Source organism: Podarcis vaucheri (assembly GCF_965113315.1).
Source record: "Podarcis vaucheri genome assembly, chromosome: 17".
Lineage (NCBI taxonomy): Eukaryota > Metazoa > Chordata > Lepidosauria > Squamata > Lacertidae > Podarcis > Podarcis vaucheri.
In genome coordinates, this window is record NC_138755.1 from 7850212 (window position 1) to 7873089 (window position 22878).

Genomic DNA, 22878 nt, shown 5'->3' on the forward strand with positions numbered 1-22878 from the left:
CTGGCTTTCTGCTCCCATCCCCCCAAAAAATCCTGGGGGAAATCAGAATTCTTGGTGATTTCTAAGCCCCGGAACAGAACTACAATTCCCAGAGTTCCTTGGGGAGAAGCAATTATACATTTCTAGTTAGTAGGATCCCATAACACGATTTTTGAGAACAGACAAATGGTTGTTGCTCCACAAAAATATATATATATGGGGGCTAACAGACATACACAATGGGGGTCAGCACAAAGAAGGCCCTGTTCCTGTCACTGCAGAGGCAGCAGAATCCTGACACCAGATGAGGAATCCCTCTGCAAACAGGAATGGCTTCACTTTTTCTACACTGCTCTGTGCTAGCTGGTAAATCCTTTGGTATCTCGGGTGATGAAAGTGACTCGTATAACTGCCAGGTAATTATTGTCATTATAATAATCTGCAGTGATCAAGGACGTATCTGCACCGATGGTGATTATTAGAAAGACGTGCATAACCCATGATCGGTTCTAGACTGATTCCTTGTTGGGTTGTGAGCTAAAGGAATCCAGCAGAAGACACCCCCGGGGCGGAAACCAAACAACCCACCTAACGTGCTTTTAGTGCCCAAGGGAAGCCCTCCTCAGGTCTGCCCCAGCTTGTTAATGGATTAAACAAGTGGGACTCTGGCCAAGCAAAAAGCAACTTGTCAGTTTCCACCCTTTAATTACGCGAAGGTGAAAGAGGCTCTGGTATGGAATCAGACGGGTTTTTGCATGCACCAGCCCAAGAGGCTCTTGCCCAACCGCCAAACAGAGGAGCAGGTCAGAGAACTCAGAGTTCCCGTGTCCTCCACCTGTGCCGAGGTAGTAAGGAGAAGAGGTGGGTCGCTTTGACCAGGCTGGAGGGGGGGGGAGAAGCAACACGATTCATTAGCCAGGAAGGGAAGTCACTTGAAAATATATTTATTAACTTTTCCAAAAAAAGACAAAAAATAAAAATACAAAAATTAAAAACACATATAATTTCATTCACTTATTTTCTTTTAACTTATTTCTCAGACCTCCTCATACCTCCCCTTTTTGTATTCCAATTCAAATTATTCATTCAGCAAATCCTCATCCTCAATTTTCACTTAGTTTTACATCTTTCTTTCTTCTTTTTTCCCCAATTATCTTAATCATTACAGCTAGTAACCACTTAGATTCAGTCCAACATCAATCTAACATTCATTAATTTTACAATATTTCTGTAAATAGTCTTTAAATTTCTTCCAGTCTTCTTCCGCCGTCTCTCCTCCCTGGTTTCGGATTCTGCCAGTCATTTCTGCCAGTTCCATATAGTCTATCACCTTCATCGGCCATTCTTCCAAGGTGGGGAAGGGAAGTCACTTGAGATGCAGCCATTCACAAGACCAGGCTCTACAAGGGCATGCATTTATCCAGTCCCCGAATGCACATCCAAGAGACTCCTAGACAGGGACTCTGCAGAGGTGTCCCTGTTGTCCTGCTCACGGCACCATCATCTTGTGGGCTCGCCAGAAGAGGGAGGCGTTGTACACCATGCCCAGAAATAAACATTAAATTAACAAGTTACCTTTTTGTGTGTGTGTGTTCTTCACTCCCCTTCAAAACAGTGACCAGCGTACATGCCCCCTTTCAGTGCAGTGACCAGCGTACATGCCCCATACAATGTGGCGGGCGGGAAGGTGACGTCGGGATGGTGCGTGACTAACGCACGCACCGCCCCATGCGACGTCACAGCCAGTACAGCGCCCGCCACAGTGGGGAGTGTCGGGGCGCACAATGCGCCTCCTCCCCTCGCTAGTATCTGCCCCGGAGCTGCGGCAAAGGTGTAAAAGAGCCACATGCGGCTCCGGAGGCACGGGTTGCAGACCCCTGGTCTGCAGCTTCTAGTGAAATGTTTGCCAGGTGACACAAAGGAGCCAATAAGGTTACATCTGGTTCCACAAAGCTTCAGCTTCTGGCCTGGATATTGTTGACAGATGTGAGAATATGTGTAAGTAGCTATTTCTGCCATCTATGCTCTGGTAGGGTTGCCATACAGTGGTACCTCTGGTTAAGAACTTAATTAATTCCGGAGGTTTGTTCTTAACCTGAAACTGTTCTTAACCTGAGGTACCACTTTAGCTAATGGGGCCTCCTGCTGCCACCACGCCGCCGCCACGCGATTTCGGTTCTCTTCCTGAAGCAAAGTTCTTAACCTGAGGTCCTATTTCTGGGTTAGCGAAGTCTGTAACCTGAAGCGTCTGTAACCCAAGATATGACTGTATTTCAAAAAGTGGAAATCCGAACACAAAAGTTGTTGCGTCGGGTTTTTTTTTTAGGGTTGCCATATTTCAAAAAGTAAAAACCAGGACACCTCAAAAATTGTTTACTGTTTTTTTTTTTTTTAGGGAACCATCAAAATTGTTGAGATTCCTTTAGGAAATCCCCAAAGTTGTTGAGCTTTCTTTTTAACTTTTTGTTTCTGGAAATTCACCAGAATCTACACTTGCAAGACAGGTGTAATGTGTATGGGTTGCTCGTGCGTAAGTTGCCGCCTCTCCAGGCTTTGTTGCCTTGCTAAACCTTTCAGTCTGGACAGCCCTTCACTTCGTGGCTGCATCAGTCGCTAGCAGAATCCGTCAGTGGGCGTTTCTTAAATCTTTTCCAACATAAAAGTTGTTTGACACCCAGTCTCCTCCTACTCTCTCTGCGTGGAAGTCTTCTGCGCAGGATGGGCGTGGGTAGCGGAGGACCCGTGCTCTCCCCACTGGTGTCCGGTGAAGAGTCCTGGAGCCCTCTCACCGATTCCCTCATCAGCCCCTCTATATCCCTGGTGTTGCGCTGATTTGCTTCCCCATCTGCGGAGCTGCCTCTCTCCCTGCTGGGCCCTTCTCCAGCATCATTTGAGAGCCTTCCCTCCGCCTCTAGCTCCGATGTCAGTTCCCTGACAACAGGGTTGCCATACGTCCAGATTTTCCCAAGTGGCGGTGGCAATGGAGCATCCTGTTCCTTCTCCATGGCCTCTCCATGGTAGCTACAGCCGGCCTCTTCCCTTGGGCAACTCGGAGCCCCTGCTGGAGAGCGAGCGAGGAGGAAGAGGAGAGAGGTGCCTCTGCCTAGGCCCAGCCCTGTGTGACATGCTGGGTCTGAAGGGCAGGCAGAGGTCAGGGGAGGGAAGAAAGGGGGAGCGGAGCACAAGGAGTCATTATTATTATTATTATTATTATTATTATTATTATTATTATTATTGGCAAATTGTGTGTCCGTGTCTAATCCTGCCCCTTTCTAAAATTTATTTGTTGGTGTGTGTTTTTCTTTTTGTAAATCTACCAAAGAATAAAAAAAAATAAGAATTACAGGGTTTTCTCAGTATGGTGGAGGGCTTGTGTGCTGTGTCCCATTAGTGTCCTGATGATTCCACCCATTGGGAGAAAATGCTCTGAGGGAGGGGACAAAAAAATGAGGGGCCAAAGTTGGGAGCAGAGTGCGAAATACAGTCGTACCTCGGAAGTCAAACTGAATCCGTTCGACTTCCAAAACATTCGGAAACCAAAATGCGGCTTCCAGCTGGCTGCAGGAAGCTCCTGCAGCCAATCGGAAGCCGCGTTGGACGTTCGGGTTCCAAAGAATGTTTGCAAACCAAAACACTCGCTTCCAGGTTTGCAGTTCCCCCTTGTTGTTTTGTGGGTTGGGCCAAGCGATCAGCATATTTTCCTCCATGGTGCACCAGGACTAGACATGCTTAGCAAGTCAACTACCGGAGACAGCAGGCACAATCCACCGGGAAGTTTCCTTCTACAAGTCACTTTGAAATGGAGCCATTTTCCAGTCCAAAAGGGTGAGGCCTGAGAGACTTCAGAGTGCTGCTTTTTTCCAAATGTTTTGCATTTGAAAGTTGCAAGAAAGGAGATTCTGATTAAACTTCAGGAAGAGTTTTCTGACAGTGTATCGGACTCTCTTAGAGGTTATTATTATTATTATTATTATTATTATTATTATTATTATTAAGCTGTGGGTGAACATGTCAGACGACACAGCGATTCTTCAAACAGCTCTTGTTTATTCACAGGCCAGAACAGAACTGAACTGAAGGGTTCAGTCAGCCTGCTTATATAGAGCTCCAGTACAACGTAACTGCAACAATTTTCTAAAACTATCCAATCACTGAATGTCACTTTCAATCCCTTATTTGCATAACTATCTACAGTATCCCCCTGCTGGCCCAGGGTGAGAACTTCAGTACATAACATTTCAATTATTATTATTAATACCCCAGCATCCGGCTGGGTTACCCCAGCCACTCTGGGCGGCTTCCAACCGAATATTAAAAACAATACAGCATCAAACATTCAAAACTTCCCTAAGCAGGGCCGCCTTCAGTTGTCTCCTAAAGTAAAATAGTTGCTTATTTCCTTGACATCTGATAGGAGGACGTTCCACAGGGCAGGCGTTCGGGATCCAAGGTACAACTGCACCCCTATTTTCATCTGCGGAATATTGGAGGGTATGATGGTCCAGGATCTTTGAGGCCTCCTGGCCTTAATGCTTGCAGTGTTCTGCCTGGAACTGGCAGGGCTTTTTAAAAATAAAAAATAAAAACCCAGATGCTCCTATTACCAGCTCTCTGATGCTACTGCAGCCTGCTGTGAATTGCCAGCTTTTCTGGGCAAGGATCCTGTTTTTGAACGGTATCCATCATAAGGGAGCCCTGCTCTCTTTGCTACTGGAATACTAGCATCCGTTGCCAGATCTTTCCATGGGGAGAGTGACGTGGTGATGAAAACATAGGCCTGCCTGGGCCTCCTGGATTCCAAGCGCAGTGCCAGCCTGGAAGGGGCATCACGTGGGGCAGTTTTCTTGAGGCTGTTAGAAGTATGCAGCAGCTGCAGCGCTGGCCCAAGAGATCTTTTTTTCCACCTAAACATTGTTAGGTGAGCTTCCCCAGGTCTCCCCTATCTGATTGTCATTTTACCTCATCTTTAGCGGTTTACATATATCATAATTTTTAACCATTTTTTTAAACTCACTTACTTTTACCATAAAAAATTCACATTTTATCCCTTACAAGTAATACTGTTTTAAAATACCCTATCTTCTACTTCTAACCCTACAGCCTATATCCACTTCCAAAGCTATTCTAAGATTTAGATCTTAACATATTTTTTCAAATATTCTTTAAACTTCTTCCAATCTTCTTCCACCGTCTCTTCTCTCTGGTCTCAGTACTGGCCCAAGAGATCTTGCCTCACAGGGTGGGAAATCCAAATGGCAGCACACACACACACACAACACAACACAACACACACACAAACAACAACAACAACAACACACACACACACACACACACAAAACCAACAGTCAACCTGGAGGTGCTCTGTAGAATGAATGAATGAATCTTTATTTGCGTCAATTATATAAAATACATTTTAGGGTTTTGATCAATAGTCAAATAGTGAATCTTATTCTAATCACCCCAGCTAAAAGCCTTGCCCAATAGACCATAGGTTTGGTTGGGCAGGGCCCCCTGAGGTGTGTGGAACATTTGGGAAAGGGCTCAAAGGGTATGTTCACATGACTCCTTGCAGGGCCGGCCCACCCCTGAGGCAAGGTGAGGCAAGTGCATCGGGTGGCAGGATTCACAGGGGCGGCAGAGGGGGCATCTCCCCCCCCCCAGTTAAGTAAAACAATAGAAATACTTAACTAACTGATCAATCACATAGGTTCTGCCCCCCCCCCCAACAAAAAGCACTGCCCCCCCAAATCCTGGCTATGCCCATACTTAGACACCAGTGTGCCTGCACAATCGCACATCTTTCAGATGTGCAGTAATCATTCGTTGCCTGTACAGTGGTACCTCGGGTTAAGTACTTAATTTGTTCCAGAGGTCCGTTCTTAACCTGAAACTGTTCTTAAACTGAAGCACCACTTTAACTAATGGGGCCTCCTGCTGCTGCTGTGCCACCAGAGCACGATTTCTGTTCTCATCCTGAAGCAAAGTTCTTAACCCGAGGTAGTATTTCTGGGTTAGCGGAGTCTGTAACCTGAAGCGTATGTAACCTGAAGCGTATGTCACCCGAGGTACCACTGTATTTCTAACTCAACCTTCAGGTCTCAAGGTGGAATAGAATATTGTCCCAATATTACAATGGAGGCAATACAAATAAGATCACAGCTCATTACATACACACCAAAGCCAGTGGGTAAAATGCTGCAGTTTAAAAGCATAAAACGCTGTAGTTTAAAAGCACAAAGTCTTTAAAAAACAAAACCCAGAGCAGACTAGCTCATATCTAACATGCTGCAAATGCCCGGATGAGCAAGTAGGCTTTTAGTTTGCGCCGAAATGAAAAGAGTTGACATTCTTGTGGTGTTTCCTTTTGTGTGGTTTTAGGAGGGGTCAGAGACGCCTTGTTCTATCATTCATTCTCTCTCTCTCTCTCTCTCTCTCTCTCTCTTTCTCTTCCTTTCTTGAGACAAGGTTTCTGGATCAGGGCTCACCAATAGGCCAGGCTGCATCAATATAGTCATGGATGCTGAGCTGAGAGTCCTGCGTTGCAGAGGGTTGGACTAAATCACCCTCAGCATCCCTTTCAAATCTACAGTTCTGTGATTCTGATCAGACCTCTGGGTGATCTGCTGTATAACAGACATTTGGTGCTGCTTAGTGAGGTGGGCTTGGGCCAGGGTGATGGTGCAGAAGGCATAATAATAATAATAGTAATAATAATAATAATAATAATAATAATAATAATAATAATAATAATAATAATAATAATGTATTTATACCCCGCCCATCTGGCTGGGTCAGTGGCGTAGCGTGGGGGGTGCAGGGGGGGCCGGCCGCACCGGGCGCAACATCTGGGGGTTAGGGTTAGGGGGCGCAAATCCACAGGTTAGGAGGCGCAAATCCACGGGTTAGGGAGAGCAAATTACTTGCCTTGCCCCGGGTGCTGACAACCCATGCTACGCCACTGGGCTGGGTTTCACCAGCCACTCTGGGCAGCTTCCAACAGAACACTAAAATACAAAAGATGTTGAGAAGCGACTCCAAATAATAGAATCATAGAACTGTAGAGTTGGAAGGGACCCCGAGGGTCATCTAGTCCAACCCCCTGCAGTGCAGGGATCTCAGCTCAAGTACCCATGGCAGATAGCCATCCAACCTCTCCTCAATCCAGAATGCAGCAGCTAGACTGGTGACTGGGAGCGGCCGCCAAGACCATATTACACCGGTCCTGAAAGATCTTCATTGGCTCCCAGTACGTTTCCGAGCACAATTCAAAGTGTTAGTGCTGACTTTTAAAGCCCTAAGCGGCCTCAGTCCTGTATACCTGAAGGAGTTTCTCCACCCCCATCGTCCAGCCCAAACACTGAGGTCCAGCGCCAAGGGCCTTCTGGCGGTTCCCTCATTGTGAGAAGTGAGGTTACAGGGAACCAGGCAGAGGGCCTTCTCAGTAGTGGCGCCTGCCCTGTGGAACGCCCTCCTATCATATGTCAAGGAAATAAGCAACTATTTTACTTTAGGAGACAACTGAAGGCGGCCCTGCTTAGGGAAGTTTTGAATGTTTGATGCTGTATTGTTTTTAATATTCGGTTGGAAGCCGCCCAGAGTGGCTGGGGTAACCCAGCCGGATGGTGGGGTATTAATAATAATAATTGTTATGTACTGAAGTTCTCACCCTGGGCCAGCAGGGGGATACTGTAGATAGTTATGCAAATAAGGGATTGAAAGTGACATTCAGTGATTGGATAGTTTTAGAAAATTGTTGCAGTTACGTTGTACTGGAGCTCTATATAAGCAGGCTGACTGAACCCTTCAGTTCAGTTCTGTCCTGGCCTGTGAATAAACAAGAGCTGTTTGAAGAATCGCTGTGTTGTCTGATATGTTCACCCACAGCATAATAATAATAATAATAATAATAATAATAATAATAATAATAACCTCTAAGAGAGTCCGATACACTGTCAGAAAATTCTTCCTGAAGTTTAATCAGAATCTCCTTTCTTGCAACTTTCAAATGCAAAACATTTGGAAAAAAGCAGCACTCTGAAGTCTCTCAGGCCTCACCCCTTTGGACTGGAAAATGGCTCTATTTCAAAGTGACTTGTAGAAGGAAACTTCCCGGTGGATTGTGCTCTGATCTGCCTGCTGCTGCCCTTGATGGTGCCCGAAGCCTGCTGTCTCCGGTAGTTGACTTGCTAAGCATGTCTAGTCCTGGTGCACCATGGAGGAAAATATGCTGATCGCTTGGCCCATCCCACAAAACAACAAGGGGGAACTGCAGAACCGGAGCATAATCCACCTTTGGCCATATTGGTCTTGTACACACCATACATTCGAAGCACCTGTGACTTCCCCCCAAAGAATCCTGGAGATTTTAATTTGCTAAGGGGGCTGGGAATTGTAGCTCTGTAAGAAGTAAACTACAATTCCCAGGATTTTTTTGGGGGGGGGGATATCACGTGCTTTAAATGTATTGAGTGTACACAGGCATTGTTCAACACACCATGCAAGCGAGTACCCCGTTCTGCACGGTGTTGCTGGTTGTGTTTCTGGCGTGGGTGCTGCTAATGTGTCAAACTTGCAGCCTTATGTACTTATTTGCATGTTTTAAACAGATTTTTAAGCAGGGGTCAGCAACCTTTTTCAGCTGTGGGCCGGTCCACCGTCCCTCAGACCATGTGGTGGACTGGACTATATTTTTTTTTGGGGGGGGGATGAACAAATTCCTATGCCCCACAAATAACCCAGAGATGCATTTTAAATAAAAGGACACATTCTACTCATGTAAAAACACGCTGATTCCTGGACAGTCTGCGGACCGGATTGGAAAGGCGATTGGGCCACATCCGGCCCCTGGGCCTTAGGTTGCTGACCCCTGGTCTATAGTTTTAGTTCTATCCATGTTTTAATTTTTTTTAATGGTTGTTTCTTCTACTGTATGTTTTTAGTGATTTTCATTTTTATCTGCAAGCTGCTCTCTCTCTCTCTCTATTATAAATACATGATGGGTTCATGCGCCGGGAGGCAGGACTCTTGGGTTCCCTCTCTGCAGCTCAGCACTCTTTGTGGAACAAGCTTCGCCACGCTCACATACACTGCGGTAATGGGGAGAAAGTTTGTGCGGTACGTTATTAAAGGGATTAAGCTAATTCCTTAAGATATAAGCAGCCATATGTGGTCAATTAGGTAATAACGAGCAGCGGAATGAGACACACACCCAGGAACACAGGGAGCACCTCCACCCAGTCATTCTCTGTTGACTTCCTGGAGCAAGGAGGAGCATCTTTTCAGGTCCCATCAGCCCGTGTGGCTGGGGCAAAGCCTGGAATCCAGGGAGCCTGGGATGTGGGGCAGGTAGGGAGTTTGTTTGCTTTGTCACTGTGGGGTATGGGGAATCTCCCTCTCGCTTGCTCTCTCCATTCTGTTTTCTGTTGCCCAGTGACACAGTGTTTGTTAATCCTTCAAAAGGGCTGCCGTGTGTGGGTGACTCACAGCGGCATGAGTCACAAGAAACAGAACCATCTCGTCTGGCTGGCAGCCAGCTACAGGCCTCGCCAGCCAGCAGCCCGGCCTCCCCCTGCTGCTCTCAGAGTGCGCTGCTTTGGGTTCCCACCCCGGTTTCTAAAAAATCAGCTGGGGCTCAGCGTTTGGCTAGCACTTTATGGGACTGGCCCTCTGGGGTCCAGCGGGTCTTGAGGACCAAGGCTGTGTACGTTTAACACACATTTCCCCCGCAAAAGAACAACGAAAACCATAGTTTGCCCCTCGCCGTACCACAATTCCTGACACAATTACACTACAGCCCCTAGGATTCTTTGGGGGGACAGAGCGGGAGCGGAACAGATTTCTGCAGCAGCGGAACAGATAGAAATCTGTTCTAGGCAGCTGCACAAAGGCCAGCGCAGAGGCTGAACTAACGTCAAGTGAGAATCATACGGGCTGCAGTTCCTTAGGTCAGTAATTACCAAAATGTGAGCCCCAAGGAGCCACAAGACAAAGGAGGCTGTCCATCACATCTCTGCATGGTTTGGCCTCTCCTTCCAATCACCCTCTGCTGAGGGCAGGTCTTTCTGTTGCGTCTCTGCAGAGAGTGTGATTAGATTGTTCAGCCATTCCATACCCTCCTACATTTCTCCGATGAAAATAGGGACATCCCATTCCATAATGATAATTTTACTATTTATACTCCCACACATCTTACTGGTTTGCCCCAGCCACTCTGGGCGCCTTCCAATGTATATAAAAACATAATAAAGCATTAAACATTTTAAAACTTCCCTATACAGTGGTACCTCGGGTTAAGTACTTAATTCGTTCCAGAGGTCCATACTTAACCTGAAACTGTTCTTAACCTGAAGCACCACTTTAGCTAATGGGGCCTCCTGCTGCTGCTGCGCCGCTGGAGCATGATTTCTGTTCTCATCCTGAAGCAAAGTTCTTAACCTGAAGCACTATTTCTGGGTTAGCGGAGTCTGTAACCTGAAGCGTATATAACCTGAAGCGTATGTAACCCGAGGTACCACTGTACAGGATTGCCTTCAGGTAGCTCGGGGTCGGATAATGTCACACCCTCCATCATTTCTCCAATGAAAATAAGGACATCTTAAGGAAAAGTGGGACATTCCTGGATCAAATCAGAAACTGGGACGGCTTCTCTAAATCAGTGACGTCACTGGAAAATAGGGACACTTGGAGGGTCTGCAATTCTTTCCTCTCATATGGAACTTTACTGGAAAATGTGCATGGATTTTGCATGTGGTTTTTTCCACGTGTGTGGAAGACAGACTACACTACTCAGGTTTGGCCTGTCCAAATTATGCCCCTCATCTATTAACCAAGGAGCCATGCATCTATTAACTTATTTTCAGCCTATCTGGAGTGGAATTTGATGCGACAGAAAGCATGGGCCTGATTGCCACATCCTCATTCTTTCTACACTTATCCTTTCAGGCAAAAGGGGCTCTCTAACCCAACAAAAACTTTAAGGTGCTCCATGAATTTTTTTTTATTTTGCTTTTGCAGCAGCATGGCTACCCCTCTTGATATCCCACTATTCTCAACAACACAGAAATATTTTGCAACATAAAGCCCATGGCATCGTAAGGCATGCTTTACCATAGCCTGATCGACATGCTCCAGGAGGAGACTTATCTGGTACCCCAGCCTAAGTTCACAGCAGTCACCTGGGCATCCAGAGACAGAGATGGGGCTAGAAGCCTATGCTGACTACTTCCAGGCCACATGGAGCAGTGGGAGCTACATGTTACAAGAAACATAATTTTTTCCTAACCATTATGCCCTGTATGGAGCAACGAAGCTGTCCAGTCTAGCTTCAAGGCTCTTTCTGACTCACAAGTCCCTTCTGTCCAATTCATCAGCTTCCTGCGGAAGCCTGTTATTGCTTCCAGGCTTGTCCTTTGTTTGAAAAATATTTGGGATACGAAGCGTCCCGTTTGTGCTGGGCCTGTACAGAGTTCCCTGCCATGTCTTTCCGGGCCTAAATGAAGACTGGGGTTTCCTGGGGTAGCCCACTGCCGTAGGGAGAACTGAATGCAAGTGGTGAATGGAGGTAAACGAGAAGGGGGCCCCTGTATGAGCGAAGCAGCTGATGGGAGCCACGGGATGCAGCGTGGTGATTCACACCCTGGAAAGGCCCTGGGCGGCAGCTGAGTCAGGAGGGGGCAAAACTGCCTTTGTAGAGCTGGACTGGACCTGGCATGCAAACAGCAAGCACAGCACAGCTACATGCCTCTCTGTCTCTTGCACACATCTTCAGTGGTGTATCGTGGGTTGTCAGCACCCGGGGCAAGGCAAGTAATTTGCACCCCCCTAACCTGTGGATTTGCGCCCCCTAACCCTAACCCCCAGATGTTGTGCCCGGTGCGGCCGGCCCCCCCTGCACCCCCCATGCTACGCCACTGCACATCTTGCCATTCCAGGAGTGTTGAGTGTTCCTGTTGTCATGTGCACAGGAGTGTGTTGTGTGCCTTCCCTGAAGCTTGTCCGTCTATCCTAGACCGAAGCGTATTTTATCCCTGATCAAGAGTTCTCTAACTGTATCCGGTGTGTGAACCACCTGCCCTTCCAGGACCCCCAGTTCAGCTGCATGGGCTGCTGCTGGCACTGGGTCCCCCATGGGAAGGCATGGTGTGTGGGGGGGAGGGAAGCCCGCCTGGTGGTGAGTCAGGCCCCAGCAATGCGCCAGTGAGTCACCGGCAGGGTGGGGCCATGGTGACAGTATTCCCGCTCAGTCTCGGCACACACAAAGGCTCTTTGATGCAGCCTGTGCTAGGTCACGTCCTCTGGGGCCAGTCCTGCCTCGGCATGGGTTCTTGGCTTCCCAGTTCTTCTTGGCCACAGAGATTTCCAAGGAAGGAGAGCACCGGAGATCACAATGAGCATAACCTCGCCACACCTTGTTCACCCGACACCTGCACACGCTCCACAAGATCACATCCTTCCAACCCCTGTTAACTGATCTGGAATGACAACAGTGCCCTGCATCGTGACTCAGAACAACTCAAGAGAATGAGGAAAACAGCCTTGCCCAGCCACTTTGACAGTGCTGGGTTAAACCCTGTCGAGGTTGATTGTGATTTTCTTTCAACAATATTCAATATTATTTTGATCCATTGCTGCAGAGTCCCTAAAAGGCATGGGGCCCAAAGGTCAGTGCCTCCTCTGCCTATTTGGTAATCCGGAACGGCACTTCGAGGCCACTTCACATTCTATATTTTTAGGCCTACACTTGAGATAGTTAAAATGCACATCCCGCATATAGTGCTTCCAGACAACCTGTTCATTGAGCCTGATATGCTTGCAGGAAGATTAGATGGCATTGGCTTTGGGATTATCATTCATTCTGAGTTGTCTGAAGGGAGCTTAGATGACATTGTGCCAACCAAAGCAAGCGTTATCCCACACTTTTGGGTGCATATCCCTGTTACTTTCCTTATTGCAGAAAGTCTGAAATTTGAGGAAGTGTGTTCAGTGGCGTAGCGTGGGTTGTCAGCACCCGGGGCAAGGCAAGTAATTTGCGCCCCCTAACCCGTGGATTTGCGCCCCCTAACCCCCAGATGTTGCACCCGGTGCGGCCGGGCCCCCCCCGGACCCCCCATGCTACGCCACTGAGTGTGTTTGTTGTGCAAGACCTCCCAATCAGCTATAATTGTGTAAGCTGAATTTTCTGGTTATGTGACTGAATCCCACCCAAAATGAGCAACCGTCTGGAAGCGCCCAAAACGTAAAGGGACCATACAGCCAATAAGTGCTTGTGAACACCTGCACCATTCAAGTACGCCTGCTAACTGTGCACTCCAGGTTCAAACTAGATCTGACAGCAGCAGGTGCAACTCGGAGTCTGCTGAATTTTTATAAACAGGGCAGGGCAGGGGTATTAAATGCAAAGTATGCTAGGAGACACAAACAGAACCCTTTTCACCCACTATTTTAGCCTCTCTGTTAGTTACCAATCAACCATTTTCTCCCCATTGTATTAGGGAGAAGTGCTTTACAGAAATGTGTATAATAGGCAAAATTGCATACACAAATGTGTACATTAGGAGAAATTTGCACTAAAATGCTGGTGAATTTCCATGAGGACAAAAACATTTTCACACACAGATGTGGAAATGTAGAGAGCTGAACTTAAGATAAACCAAAATTGAAACGTTTCCCCATCCCTAAGCACAGGGATAAATTAAAGCACTGGCAACAAAACTACTTCCTACGAAGATCCGAATTCTTGCAATAAGGAAAGTGATGGGAAATGCACTGGAAAGAGTGGGATGACACTTGCAAGGTCATCTAACCCCCCTGTAAACAAATCAAAATGAATGTTCATTAAACAGCCAGCACCATCGAATTCCCCTGCAAACAAATTAAGACGTGTGCTCAATAAGCAGGTGGCCTGGAAGCTCTGTGAGAGAAAGAAAGCTCTCCATTTGAAATTTCTCTGCCTCCAGGCATCAATAGGTGAAGGGTTGTCCCTGGATGTCAGGGACCCTTTGGAGGATGAGAGCATCACAGCTGGGAGAGGAAGTGACTGCACTGTGCAGGGCTCACATATTTATTCATTAATCGGTTTCTCCTTCTGCCTGGTTCAGGATTCAGATGGTGGTGTCGTATGATCTTCCCTGTTCATTCTCTTCCCCTGTTGCTCCCCCTGCTGCTCAGCGGAGAACAAAACAATAGAGTAAAATGTCTCCCATTTCCTCTTGCTGCCACCCCAAACACCTTAGGAGTACAGTGGTACCTCGGTTTTTGAGCGTCTCGAAAGCCGAATGTTTTGGAACCCGAACACCAAAAACCCGGAACTGCATCAGTTTTTGAACGCACCTTGGAAGTCGAATGGCATCTGCTATGTTTTATTTTTCTTTTTTCTCCATTGACTTTGCTGGCCACCCTTTGCATCTTGGTTGTCAAACGTTTCGGAAGTTGAACAGCCTTGCGGAATGGATTAGCTTCGACAACCGAGGTGTCACTGTATTGCTATGGGCTCCGGCAATTGGTTTCAAGACAGCCATGTGAGATGTTAAAACTCAATTCAATCACATGATAGTCCTGGGTGTATGACGCTTTCAGTATCTAATGTCTGCCTGTGAGATCACCTCAGGGCAATAGCTGTCGATGGGAAGAATTAAGGACGCTCAAGCAAGGCAAAGTCTCTGCTCTCAAACAATGGTTTGAATCAACCACTCTGTTTGCTCAGGTTGCTGCTGCAGCTGCTGATGAAGACAGAGTGATACATTTTCCTCAGCATTTTTGCCTAAGGGCATATCTACACTAAGCACAGTTTTATACCAGCTTAATAGCCATGGCTCCTTCCTCCACCCACACTCCCACAAAATACTGGGAAAACTAATGGTGAGGCAACCAGTCAGGTGGCCGTCTGAATCCAACAATTGGGTGGTTCTCCATCAGAGATCCCTAACCTTCCTAACTTTGTGTTTAGCAGTGCACACTGTGAAGTGCATTGCTGCTAAGAGGTCAGCCACCATCATAATTTCCCAGATGCATCTGCACATATAAATTAGCATGTGCACATGTTGTGCACATTTGCACGTAGGGCCTGTGCCCCAAGTGTTTTAAGTGCAGAGTGCAATCCGAAAGTGTGCCTAATCTGAGTATAATCTGGTGGCTAAATTGCACGCAAACATGTGTATTACTGTTCTGGTGGCTGCTTCTTCCAGGGAGACACAGCATGAGAAGAGGTGATTTGGTGTGATAACATAGAGAAGGGTTGAGCTTTTTCTTTTGCAAAATTTCAAAAAGAATACGTTTTTGAGCTATTTTTAAAGAAATTCGCCAAAAAAACCAACACTTCCAACATGGGTTGCTGTACATATGGGTTTTTACAGACATGTTTAATGATTATCAGAGATTCTGCCAGAGCGCTATTTCCGAAGGACGAATCCCAGATATGTCCAGGAAATTGCAGGCGTATGGCAGCCCTAACCTTCTTTCTGTCGCTGCTTTCCCTCTGACACTTTCTCCTCGGCAGGTTGCTAGATGTGAGTTTACTCTTACAAAGATGCCTCTGCCACTCTGCAGGGAGGGGCTGTGGGAGGGGAAGCAGTCTTTGGAGTTGTAATAACACACCTGTCCTTAATATATCGTGACTTCAGGGGCCCTGAGGGTTGTGCCCCAGCCAGAATCTACAGAGACACTGTAAGCAAGAGAGCCCGGGTCACGCCTCTCAGATCTTGTAGCGCAGCCTCTTCAGGAAGCAAACAAATACATTTGTGTTGTCCCACTGTGCAACCTATCGGCTTAGAGAGGAAGCATGCGAAACACAGACTTTATTTTGCAAAACAGGGAAGCAAGCTCCATGAGACATTGTGAGACTGGCACACTGCAAGAGGCAGGCAGAAAAACTTGCCACCTGTGGCCTTTTAGCTACGCTGCCCGGACCCTGTCCGTATGCCTGGTGGCACAGGTTGACCTCACCTTTGGCGTCACTGGGCTGCCTTCTTGGCGCCTAGTTCCCCCTGCGTAATTGGATTCCTTGAATGGCTGGGAAAAAGGCCCAGCCTTAGCTGCAAGGGCTGGGGGAGGTGATGGGCAGGAAACTCCCTTTGAGGGTGAGTCAGAAGGGAGGTATCATATCTGATGGACCAAGCCTTGCAGGTGGCAGAAAGGAGGCGGCCCTGCGAAGATCAGAGGTGCAAGGGATCTCAACACAGACCAACGCCTTTGCAGTACCAGGAATCCCTGGAGGCCACTTCTGCTTGCAACAGCCTCTCTCACATAGGCCAGCAGCATGCAGTTCCTATTGCCGTGATGCCTTTTCATACTTGGCTTGATTTGAGCTCCAGAGGAATTATAAGGGCCTTCCCTGTCCTCGTTCCCCCATCAAGGTAATCTGGGATCAGCCTGTTGTAAACAAAAAATTGCCCTTTTCCCAAGAGCCCATAAAAAATTGCCCTTTTCCAAAAGCCCATATACAGTGGTGCCTCGCAAGACGAAAAGAATCCGTTCTGTGATTCTCTTCGTCTAGCGGTTTTTTTCGTCTTGCGAAGCAAGCCCATTGACGGATTAGCGCCATTAGCGGCTTTTAGCGGCTTATCTGCTGATCGGATCAGCTGATAAGCGGCTTAGCGGCTTAGAACAGTGTTTCCCAACCTTTTTTGGGCAAAGGCACACTTGTTTCATGAAAAAAATCTCGAGGCACACCACCATTACAGCCCCGTGACGTCAGCGCGCAGCGTCACGCCGGGAGGGACATGAATTGCTAGCAAATTACATAATCACCTCCTTGAGGGCTGGCTCATCTTCTCCGAAGGCAGAACCCCATTAATTAACAGCACAGACTCACACCATAGCCAAGACGAGGGGGGAAAACCTCAGTCATGCACAGTCATGCACATGTGGGGGCTAAATGAGGACGAAGACCGGGCAGAGAGCAGGGTTCAAATCACCCCACCTGGCCAGGACAATCCCTGGGTGCTCCCTTGGGCCACTCGCCTGACCCACCTCGCAGGGCTGTTGTTGCGAGGATAACACGGGGAGAACCACGCGCGCGCCCCGGGAGCTCCTTGGAGGAGAAAGCGGGCGATGAATGCAATGCACGAAATATATGAGAGGCGACCAGGTTTTGCAGGTGAGGGGCCCCCGCCAGCCTCCGCTTCCAACACCCGGCGCAACGACGCCGAAGTTTCCCCCCGGGCTCGGCTCGGGGAGCAGCGCTGCTCCCCCCCCGGCTCCCCTTCGCCCTCCCGGCTCTCTTTGCCGCCCACTGGGGACCCCCCTCACCTGCCAAGTGCGGAGCGCCGGTGGAAGTTGCATGCATGCAGGGCGCCGCGTTGCCATTGCACTGCACTGCACTCCATGCAACGCCTGCACGCATGCATTGCCTTGCACGCCCGCCAAGGGGTCTCCCCGCGGTCCGATGCGTCCCCTCCGGCGTGGATGCAGCATTGCAAAAATAACCCCCCCCGACGCAGCCCTACCTGGGGGGCAGCCTCCGCCTCCGCCGCTCCGCCTCCGCGGGGATCCCCGGGCTCCATCCTGCCGCCCGATCTCATCCTGCCGCCCGATCTGCTCGGGGTCTGCGCGGAAGAACCCCTGCCCGCCCGGCCGCCGCCGCTGCGCTCATTCCATGGCCGGGAGAAGAGCGCTTCAAACAAAACGCCCAGCCCGCCAGGCCACGCTGGGAAACGTAGTTTGCGCACCCCGTGCGGGCGCGGAGCCCAAGGGCGAGGGGACTACGGATCCTGGCAGCCCCCGCGCCGGGGGCGGAGGGGGAGAGGCCGGGTGCAGGGATGGAGGGACAGGTGGGCGAGCGAGTGAGTGAGTGGCAGCCGCCAAGCCTTGGCCGAGAGCCAGGAAGGGCCTCCCCGGAGGAGGAGGAGGAGGAGGGAGGCGCAGAGCGGGAGGGAGGGAACCCCAGGGGTCATCTAGTGACGGCGCCCCAATCGAAAATTTGACTTTAAAAAAAAAATCTTTCGAATTTTTTAATTTTTCCCGCGGCACACCAGGCAACATCTCGCGGCACACTAGTGTGCCACGGAACAGTGGTTGGGAAACACTGGCTTAGAAAAAGGGGAGGGGGGGAAACCAGCAGGAACCCGCAAGACATGGTCGTCTTGCGAAGCAAGCCCATAGGAGATTCGTTTTGCGAAGCACCTCCAAAACGGAAAACTCTTTCGTCTAGCGAGTTTTCCATCTTGCGAGGCATTCATCTTGCGGGGCACCACTGTAGTGTCCTTACATAGGTTCCCTATTGGTAGGAGACAATAACAGAGGCCAACCAGAGAATATTGAGAAGCAAAGCAGCTAGTAAGCTTGATCATTATTGATCTGTTGCAACAGGGTGCACCCCTCACCCGCAGGAGAGGAGAAGGAACCCAGAAAAATGGCGTGCAAGGCCTTATAAAGACTTTTGAAATTCCCACCCTGTAGATCAAGACCACCCCCAGAAACATCATACATACATCACAGAAGGGGTGTAACCCAAGACCAACCCTCAGATACATTATACCTACATCACAGAAAAGGCGGTCTAAACCAGTGTTTCCCAACCGGTGTTCTGCGGCACACTAGTGTGCCGTGAGACACCGGCTGGTGTGCCGTGGGAGGGAGGCGGGCAAGTCGGGCAGCGAGAGGCGGCGGCGGCGAGGATCCGCGTCGAGCCGGGGGCGGCTCCGCGGTGGTGGTGCCGAGCGGCGGGGCAGCGCGCGCAAAAGGGAGGAGCGCGAGACAGAGGAGGAGGAGGAGGCCGGCATGTCCGGGCAGCAGCAGCAACAGCAGCAGCAGCAACTCCCGGCGACGGCTCCTCCTCCGCCCGCTATCGCCGCCACCACCACAACAGCCGCCGCCGCCTCAGCTGCCACCGTCCCTCAGTCCCTCGCTCTGCTGCCTCCTCCCACCCCGGCAAGGGGAAGGGAAAAAACGTTCACTTTTGTGCGTCCCTCCCGGCGTGACGCTGCGCGCTGACGTCACGGGGCGGGGCTTTAATGGTGGTGTGCCGCGAGATTTTTTTCCGGTAAACAGGTGTGCCGTTGCCCAAAAACGTTTGGGAAACACTGGTCTAAACAGAAATTTGAATGTTGTTTTTCTCCTGTCGTTGTTTATCTCCTGTCTGGCAGGTTACTTGATGGGATTGCCTGGGGAGCCTGGCCAATCTTTGTACGTGCGGTTATGAACATTACCATATATCTAAGACCTCAAAATTCCTATCACAAGCTGTATATCATACCTTCCAACATTTGTCCAATGAAAATAGGAACGTCCCATTCCATAATGATAATTATTTATACTACACACATCTTACTGGGTTGCCCAGCCACTCTGGGCAGCTTCCAACATATATAAAAACATTAAACATTAAAAAAAAACAACCTTCCCTATACAGGATTGCCTTCAGATGGTTTGGGGGTTGGATAACTCTGTTCCCTCCAACATTTCTCCAGTGAAAATAGGGGCGTCCTAAGGAAAAGTGGGACATTCCGGAATCAAATCAGAAACTGGGATGGCTTCTCTAAATCAAGGACGTCCCTGGAAAATAGGGACACTTGGAGGGTCTGGTATATCTGATGTTTTAAGTCCTAAGGAAGATTGCTAGGGAATCACTCTCATGCTGGAACAGAAGTACAACACAGTCCACAGTGGACCCCTGAAGGAAGGAGCACAAAGAATTCCCTCTCCACGTAGTACAGTATCTCCACTCTGAATTCATTTCCTTCTCTAATCCAGTTTCTGTTGGTGTGTCTAATAACCACTTCCCTCTGTGCACCAAATCATGGAACGCATAGGTTCCTACAACTACTTTCTCTAATTCTAATATGTGATTGCTACTTTTACATTTGTTTCTGAGCTCCTGCTCCTGCTGTATTAAATTCAGCTTGAAGCTGGGATCACGTTGTGGAGACTGGAAGCTGAGCAACAATTTCCATGCATTCCCTAAGGACATTTCTTCTTTCTTTTTCTTTTCAAAAATGTTGCATAGGGTCCACATGTCTTTCTTCTGTGTTGCACTTCTGCTCCCAGCCCTGGATGTGCTCTCTTTTGTGCTGGAGAAAACCTAATAAAAGACCGTTCATTGTGGGTGCCACGTAGAAAGGATATTGTCCACAACTTGATTAGCAACAAAGCAGCACAAGTTTTAATACTCACACTTATCTGCAGACTCTTCTGTTTTGTTTTTAAGAAATGTAATCATTTATTCCATTTGCCTCTTCCTTTTCCCAAGGTACATTGCCTTGGGCATTAATTTTGATGAAAAGGAAATCCAGACCTAAAAAAAACTCAGAACAGAGTAGTGATCAAAGAAGGAATTTATTGCAGCTGCAGAGAAGCTTACACATTTACATTGGCTCAAACTGATAGGTAAGAAGTTTTGATCTACAGATTGGAAAACAAACACATTTCCCCCCCTGAAACAAATAAAAGGTATAGTCCCACATGCAATCCACATTGACAAAACTGAATATAGTTGAACTCGGACCTGGAAATAGTAAGGTAAGTCCAGATAACTGTTGGATCTGAGCTAGGTCCATTTCAAAACTAGTACACTGCTGCAAGTTGATTCAAATTTACTGGGTTATTTCTCGACATTTGACAAAATAATCCAGTCCCCTGTATTTACTTAGGAGATCAGCCTGGCTCTAGCCATCTGCCAGAGCCCTTGCTCTTGACTTTGCAGCCGGCCCTTTCCAGCCTTCAGAACTTTCAACTTAGGTGCCAAGGCCCAGAGAAGCCACTCTGGAGGCCCTCAAAGAAGCAGCAATTGAAGCTGTCAGCAGAGGCAGTGAGAAAATAAGACCCATGAGGAAGGTCCGCTGAGCATCCTGGGAAGAAGTTATGAAGAGCACCAAAAGAGTGGCAGCAGAAGCCATTTATTTGTGCGGTACCTACAATGCATAACTTATGTCACATTGAGCAAAGCAGGGAGATGTGCTCTAACTAATAAGAATCCTATAGAGCAAAAGCACAAAGGGGCTATGCTCCTGAGCTTTGAGTGCCAGATTCTAGCCAACAACTAATAAGAAGAGCATGAATCTTGCATCATGCTCTCTTGGGGAAGTTGCTTGAAGCAGTGCAAGAAATGATTTTCTGAGAATGTTTATTTTATTTATTGGATTTATTTACCTAGCCTAAATTGCCTTACGGCAGCCTCCCCCAACCTGGTGGCCTACAGATGTTGTCGGACCTACAACTCCCAAAATCCCTGTCCATTGGTCATCCTGGCTGAGGCTGATGGGAGTTGTAGTCCAAAATATATGGAGGCTCCCAGGTTCAGAAAGGCTGCCTTATGGGATGCTAAGCTAGATGGTCCATTGCGTTGACCTAGTATGTCATCTGTTATTGTGCTCTGCCACCAATTAAGGGCCTTCTCAGGCAGAGGGCGCAGCCAATGAAGGTGGTCTATGCCCTTTGCAAGAGAATTTTGGGAAAGGGGCCACTATGTCACCTGTTAGCAAACCCTCCATGTGTCCCTATTTTCCAGGGACGTCCCTGATTTAGAGAAGCCATCCCGGTTTCTGATTTGATCCCGGAATGTCCCACTTTTCCTTAGGCTGTCCCTCTTTTCATTGGAGAAATGTTGGATGGTATGGAGTTATCTGACCCCTGAGCCGTCTGAAGGCAGTCCTGTATAGGGAAGGTTTTTTTTTAATGTGTCCTTATTTTCATTGGAGAAATGATGGAGGGTGTGGCATTATCCGACCCCCAAGCTGCCTGAAGGCAATCCTGTACAGTGGTACCTTGGGTTACATATGCTTTAGGTTACATACGCTTCAGGTTGCAGACTCCGCTAACCCAGAAATAGTGCTTCAGGTTAAGAACTTTGCTTCAGGATGAGAACAGAAATCGTGCTCCGGCGGCGCGGCAGCAGCAGGAGGCCCCATTAGCTAAAGTGGTGCTTCAGGTTAAGAACAGTTTCAGGTTAAGTATGGACCTCTGGAACGAATTAAGTACTTAACCCGAGGTACCACTGTATAGGGAAGTTTTAAAACGTTTAATGCTTTATTATGTTTTTATATACATTGGAAGGTGCCCAGGTGGCTGGGGCAAACCAGTATGATGTGTGGGGGGATATAAATAGTAAAATTATCATTATGGAATGGGATGTCCCTATTTTCATTGCAGAAATATTGGAAGGTATGCCTCTGAGTGGCCCCTCTGTGAACAAGCCAAGAAGGAATAGAGACTTCCCACTATGGGGGAGCATGAGAAGAGTCACTCCCAAGAACGCTTGCTGCTTACAGGACCAAGCTTGGAGCCTTTCACCCAAACTTGAGGTTTTCAACCGTTTTCAGTCCATGGCTCCCTTGACCAACTACATTCTTTCTGCAGCACCCCTGTGGGGCTCAGGAGCCCAGTTATGTCACCCCTTGCCTCTCACCCTTTTTCAGACACCCTCCCTTGTGGAGGGTTCCCTCAGCCTCCTCTCCTCTCCCCATTCCTTGGGAGTCCTCAGGGCAGCTGCTGCCGCCCATGGTCCCTGAGCTGCGCCCCCCAAAGAGAGGTGTCTCCTCACACTGCCCCACAGGGGCCTGGTGTTGGGATGTGTCCGGGGTTATTTGGCAGGCCCCCAGTTGGCTCCAGCCACCGGCCAGCAGCCAGGAGAACTCCGGTTCTCGGAATAGCATCTATCAGCGACGCGAGTCTCAGAAGCCTTCAGAGACTGAGCATGCTCTAATCAGCAGAGTGAATAACTTTTCACAACAGACGTGGCGGACAGAGGCATATGTAAGCATATTTACAGGTGTTTATACAGCAGGTAGCGCTGTGGGTTAAACCACAGAGCCTAGGACTTGCTGATCAGAAGGTTGGCGGTTTGAATCCCTGTGATGGGGTGAGCTCCCGTTGCTTGATCCCTGCTCCTGCCAACCTAGCAGTTCGAAAGCACGTCAAAGTGCAAGTACATAAATAGGTACCGCTCTGGCGGGAAGGTAAACGGCGTTT

General features: G+C 48.5%; 1 long non-coding RNA gene across 2 annotated transcripts; it reads left to right on the forward strand.

Annotated features, from left to right (window-relative positions):
* The first annotated feature begins 1857 nt into the window (after window positions 1-1857).
* LOC309522350 lies at window positions 1858-21576 on the forward strand. Of its 2 annotated transcripts, none has more exons than XR_014215060.1 (3): window positions 1858-1977; window positions 11910-12033; window positions 19919-21576. It is a non-coding gene; the product is annotated as an uncharacterized lncRNA (long non-coding RNA). The 2 variants fall into 2 exon arrangements; XR_014215061.1 differs by lacking the exon at window positions 1858-1977 and adding an exon at window positions 10849-11539.
* Window positions 21577-22878: the final 1302 nt, after the last annotated feature.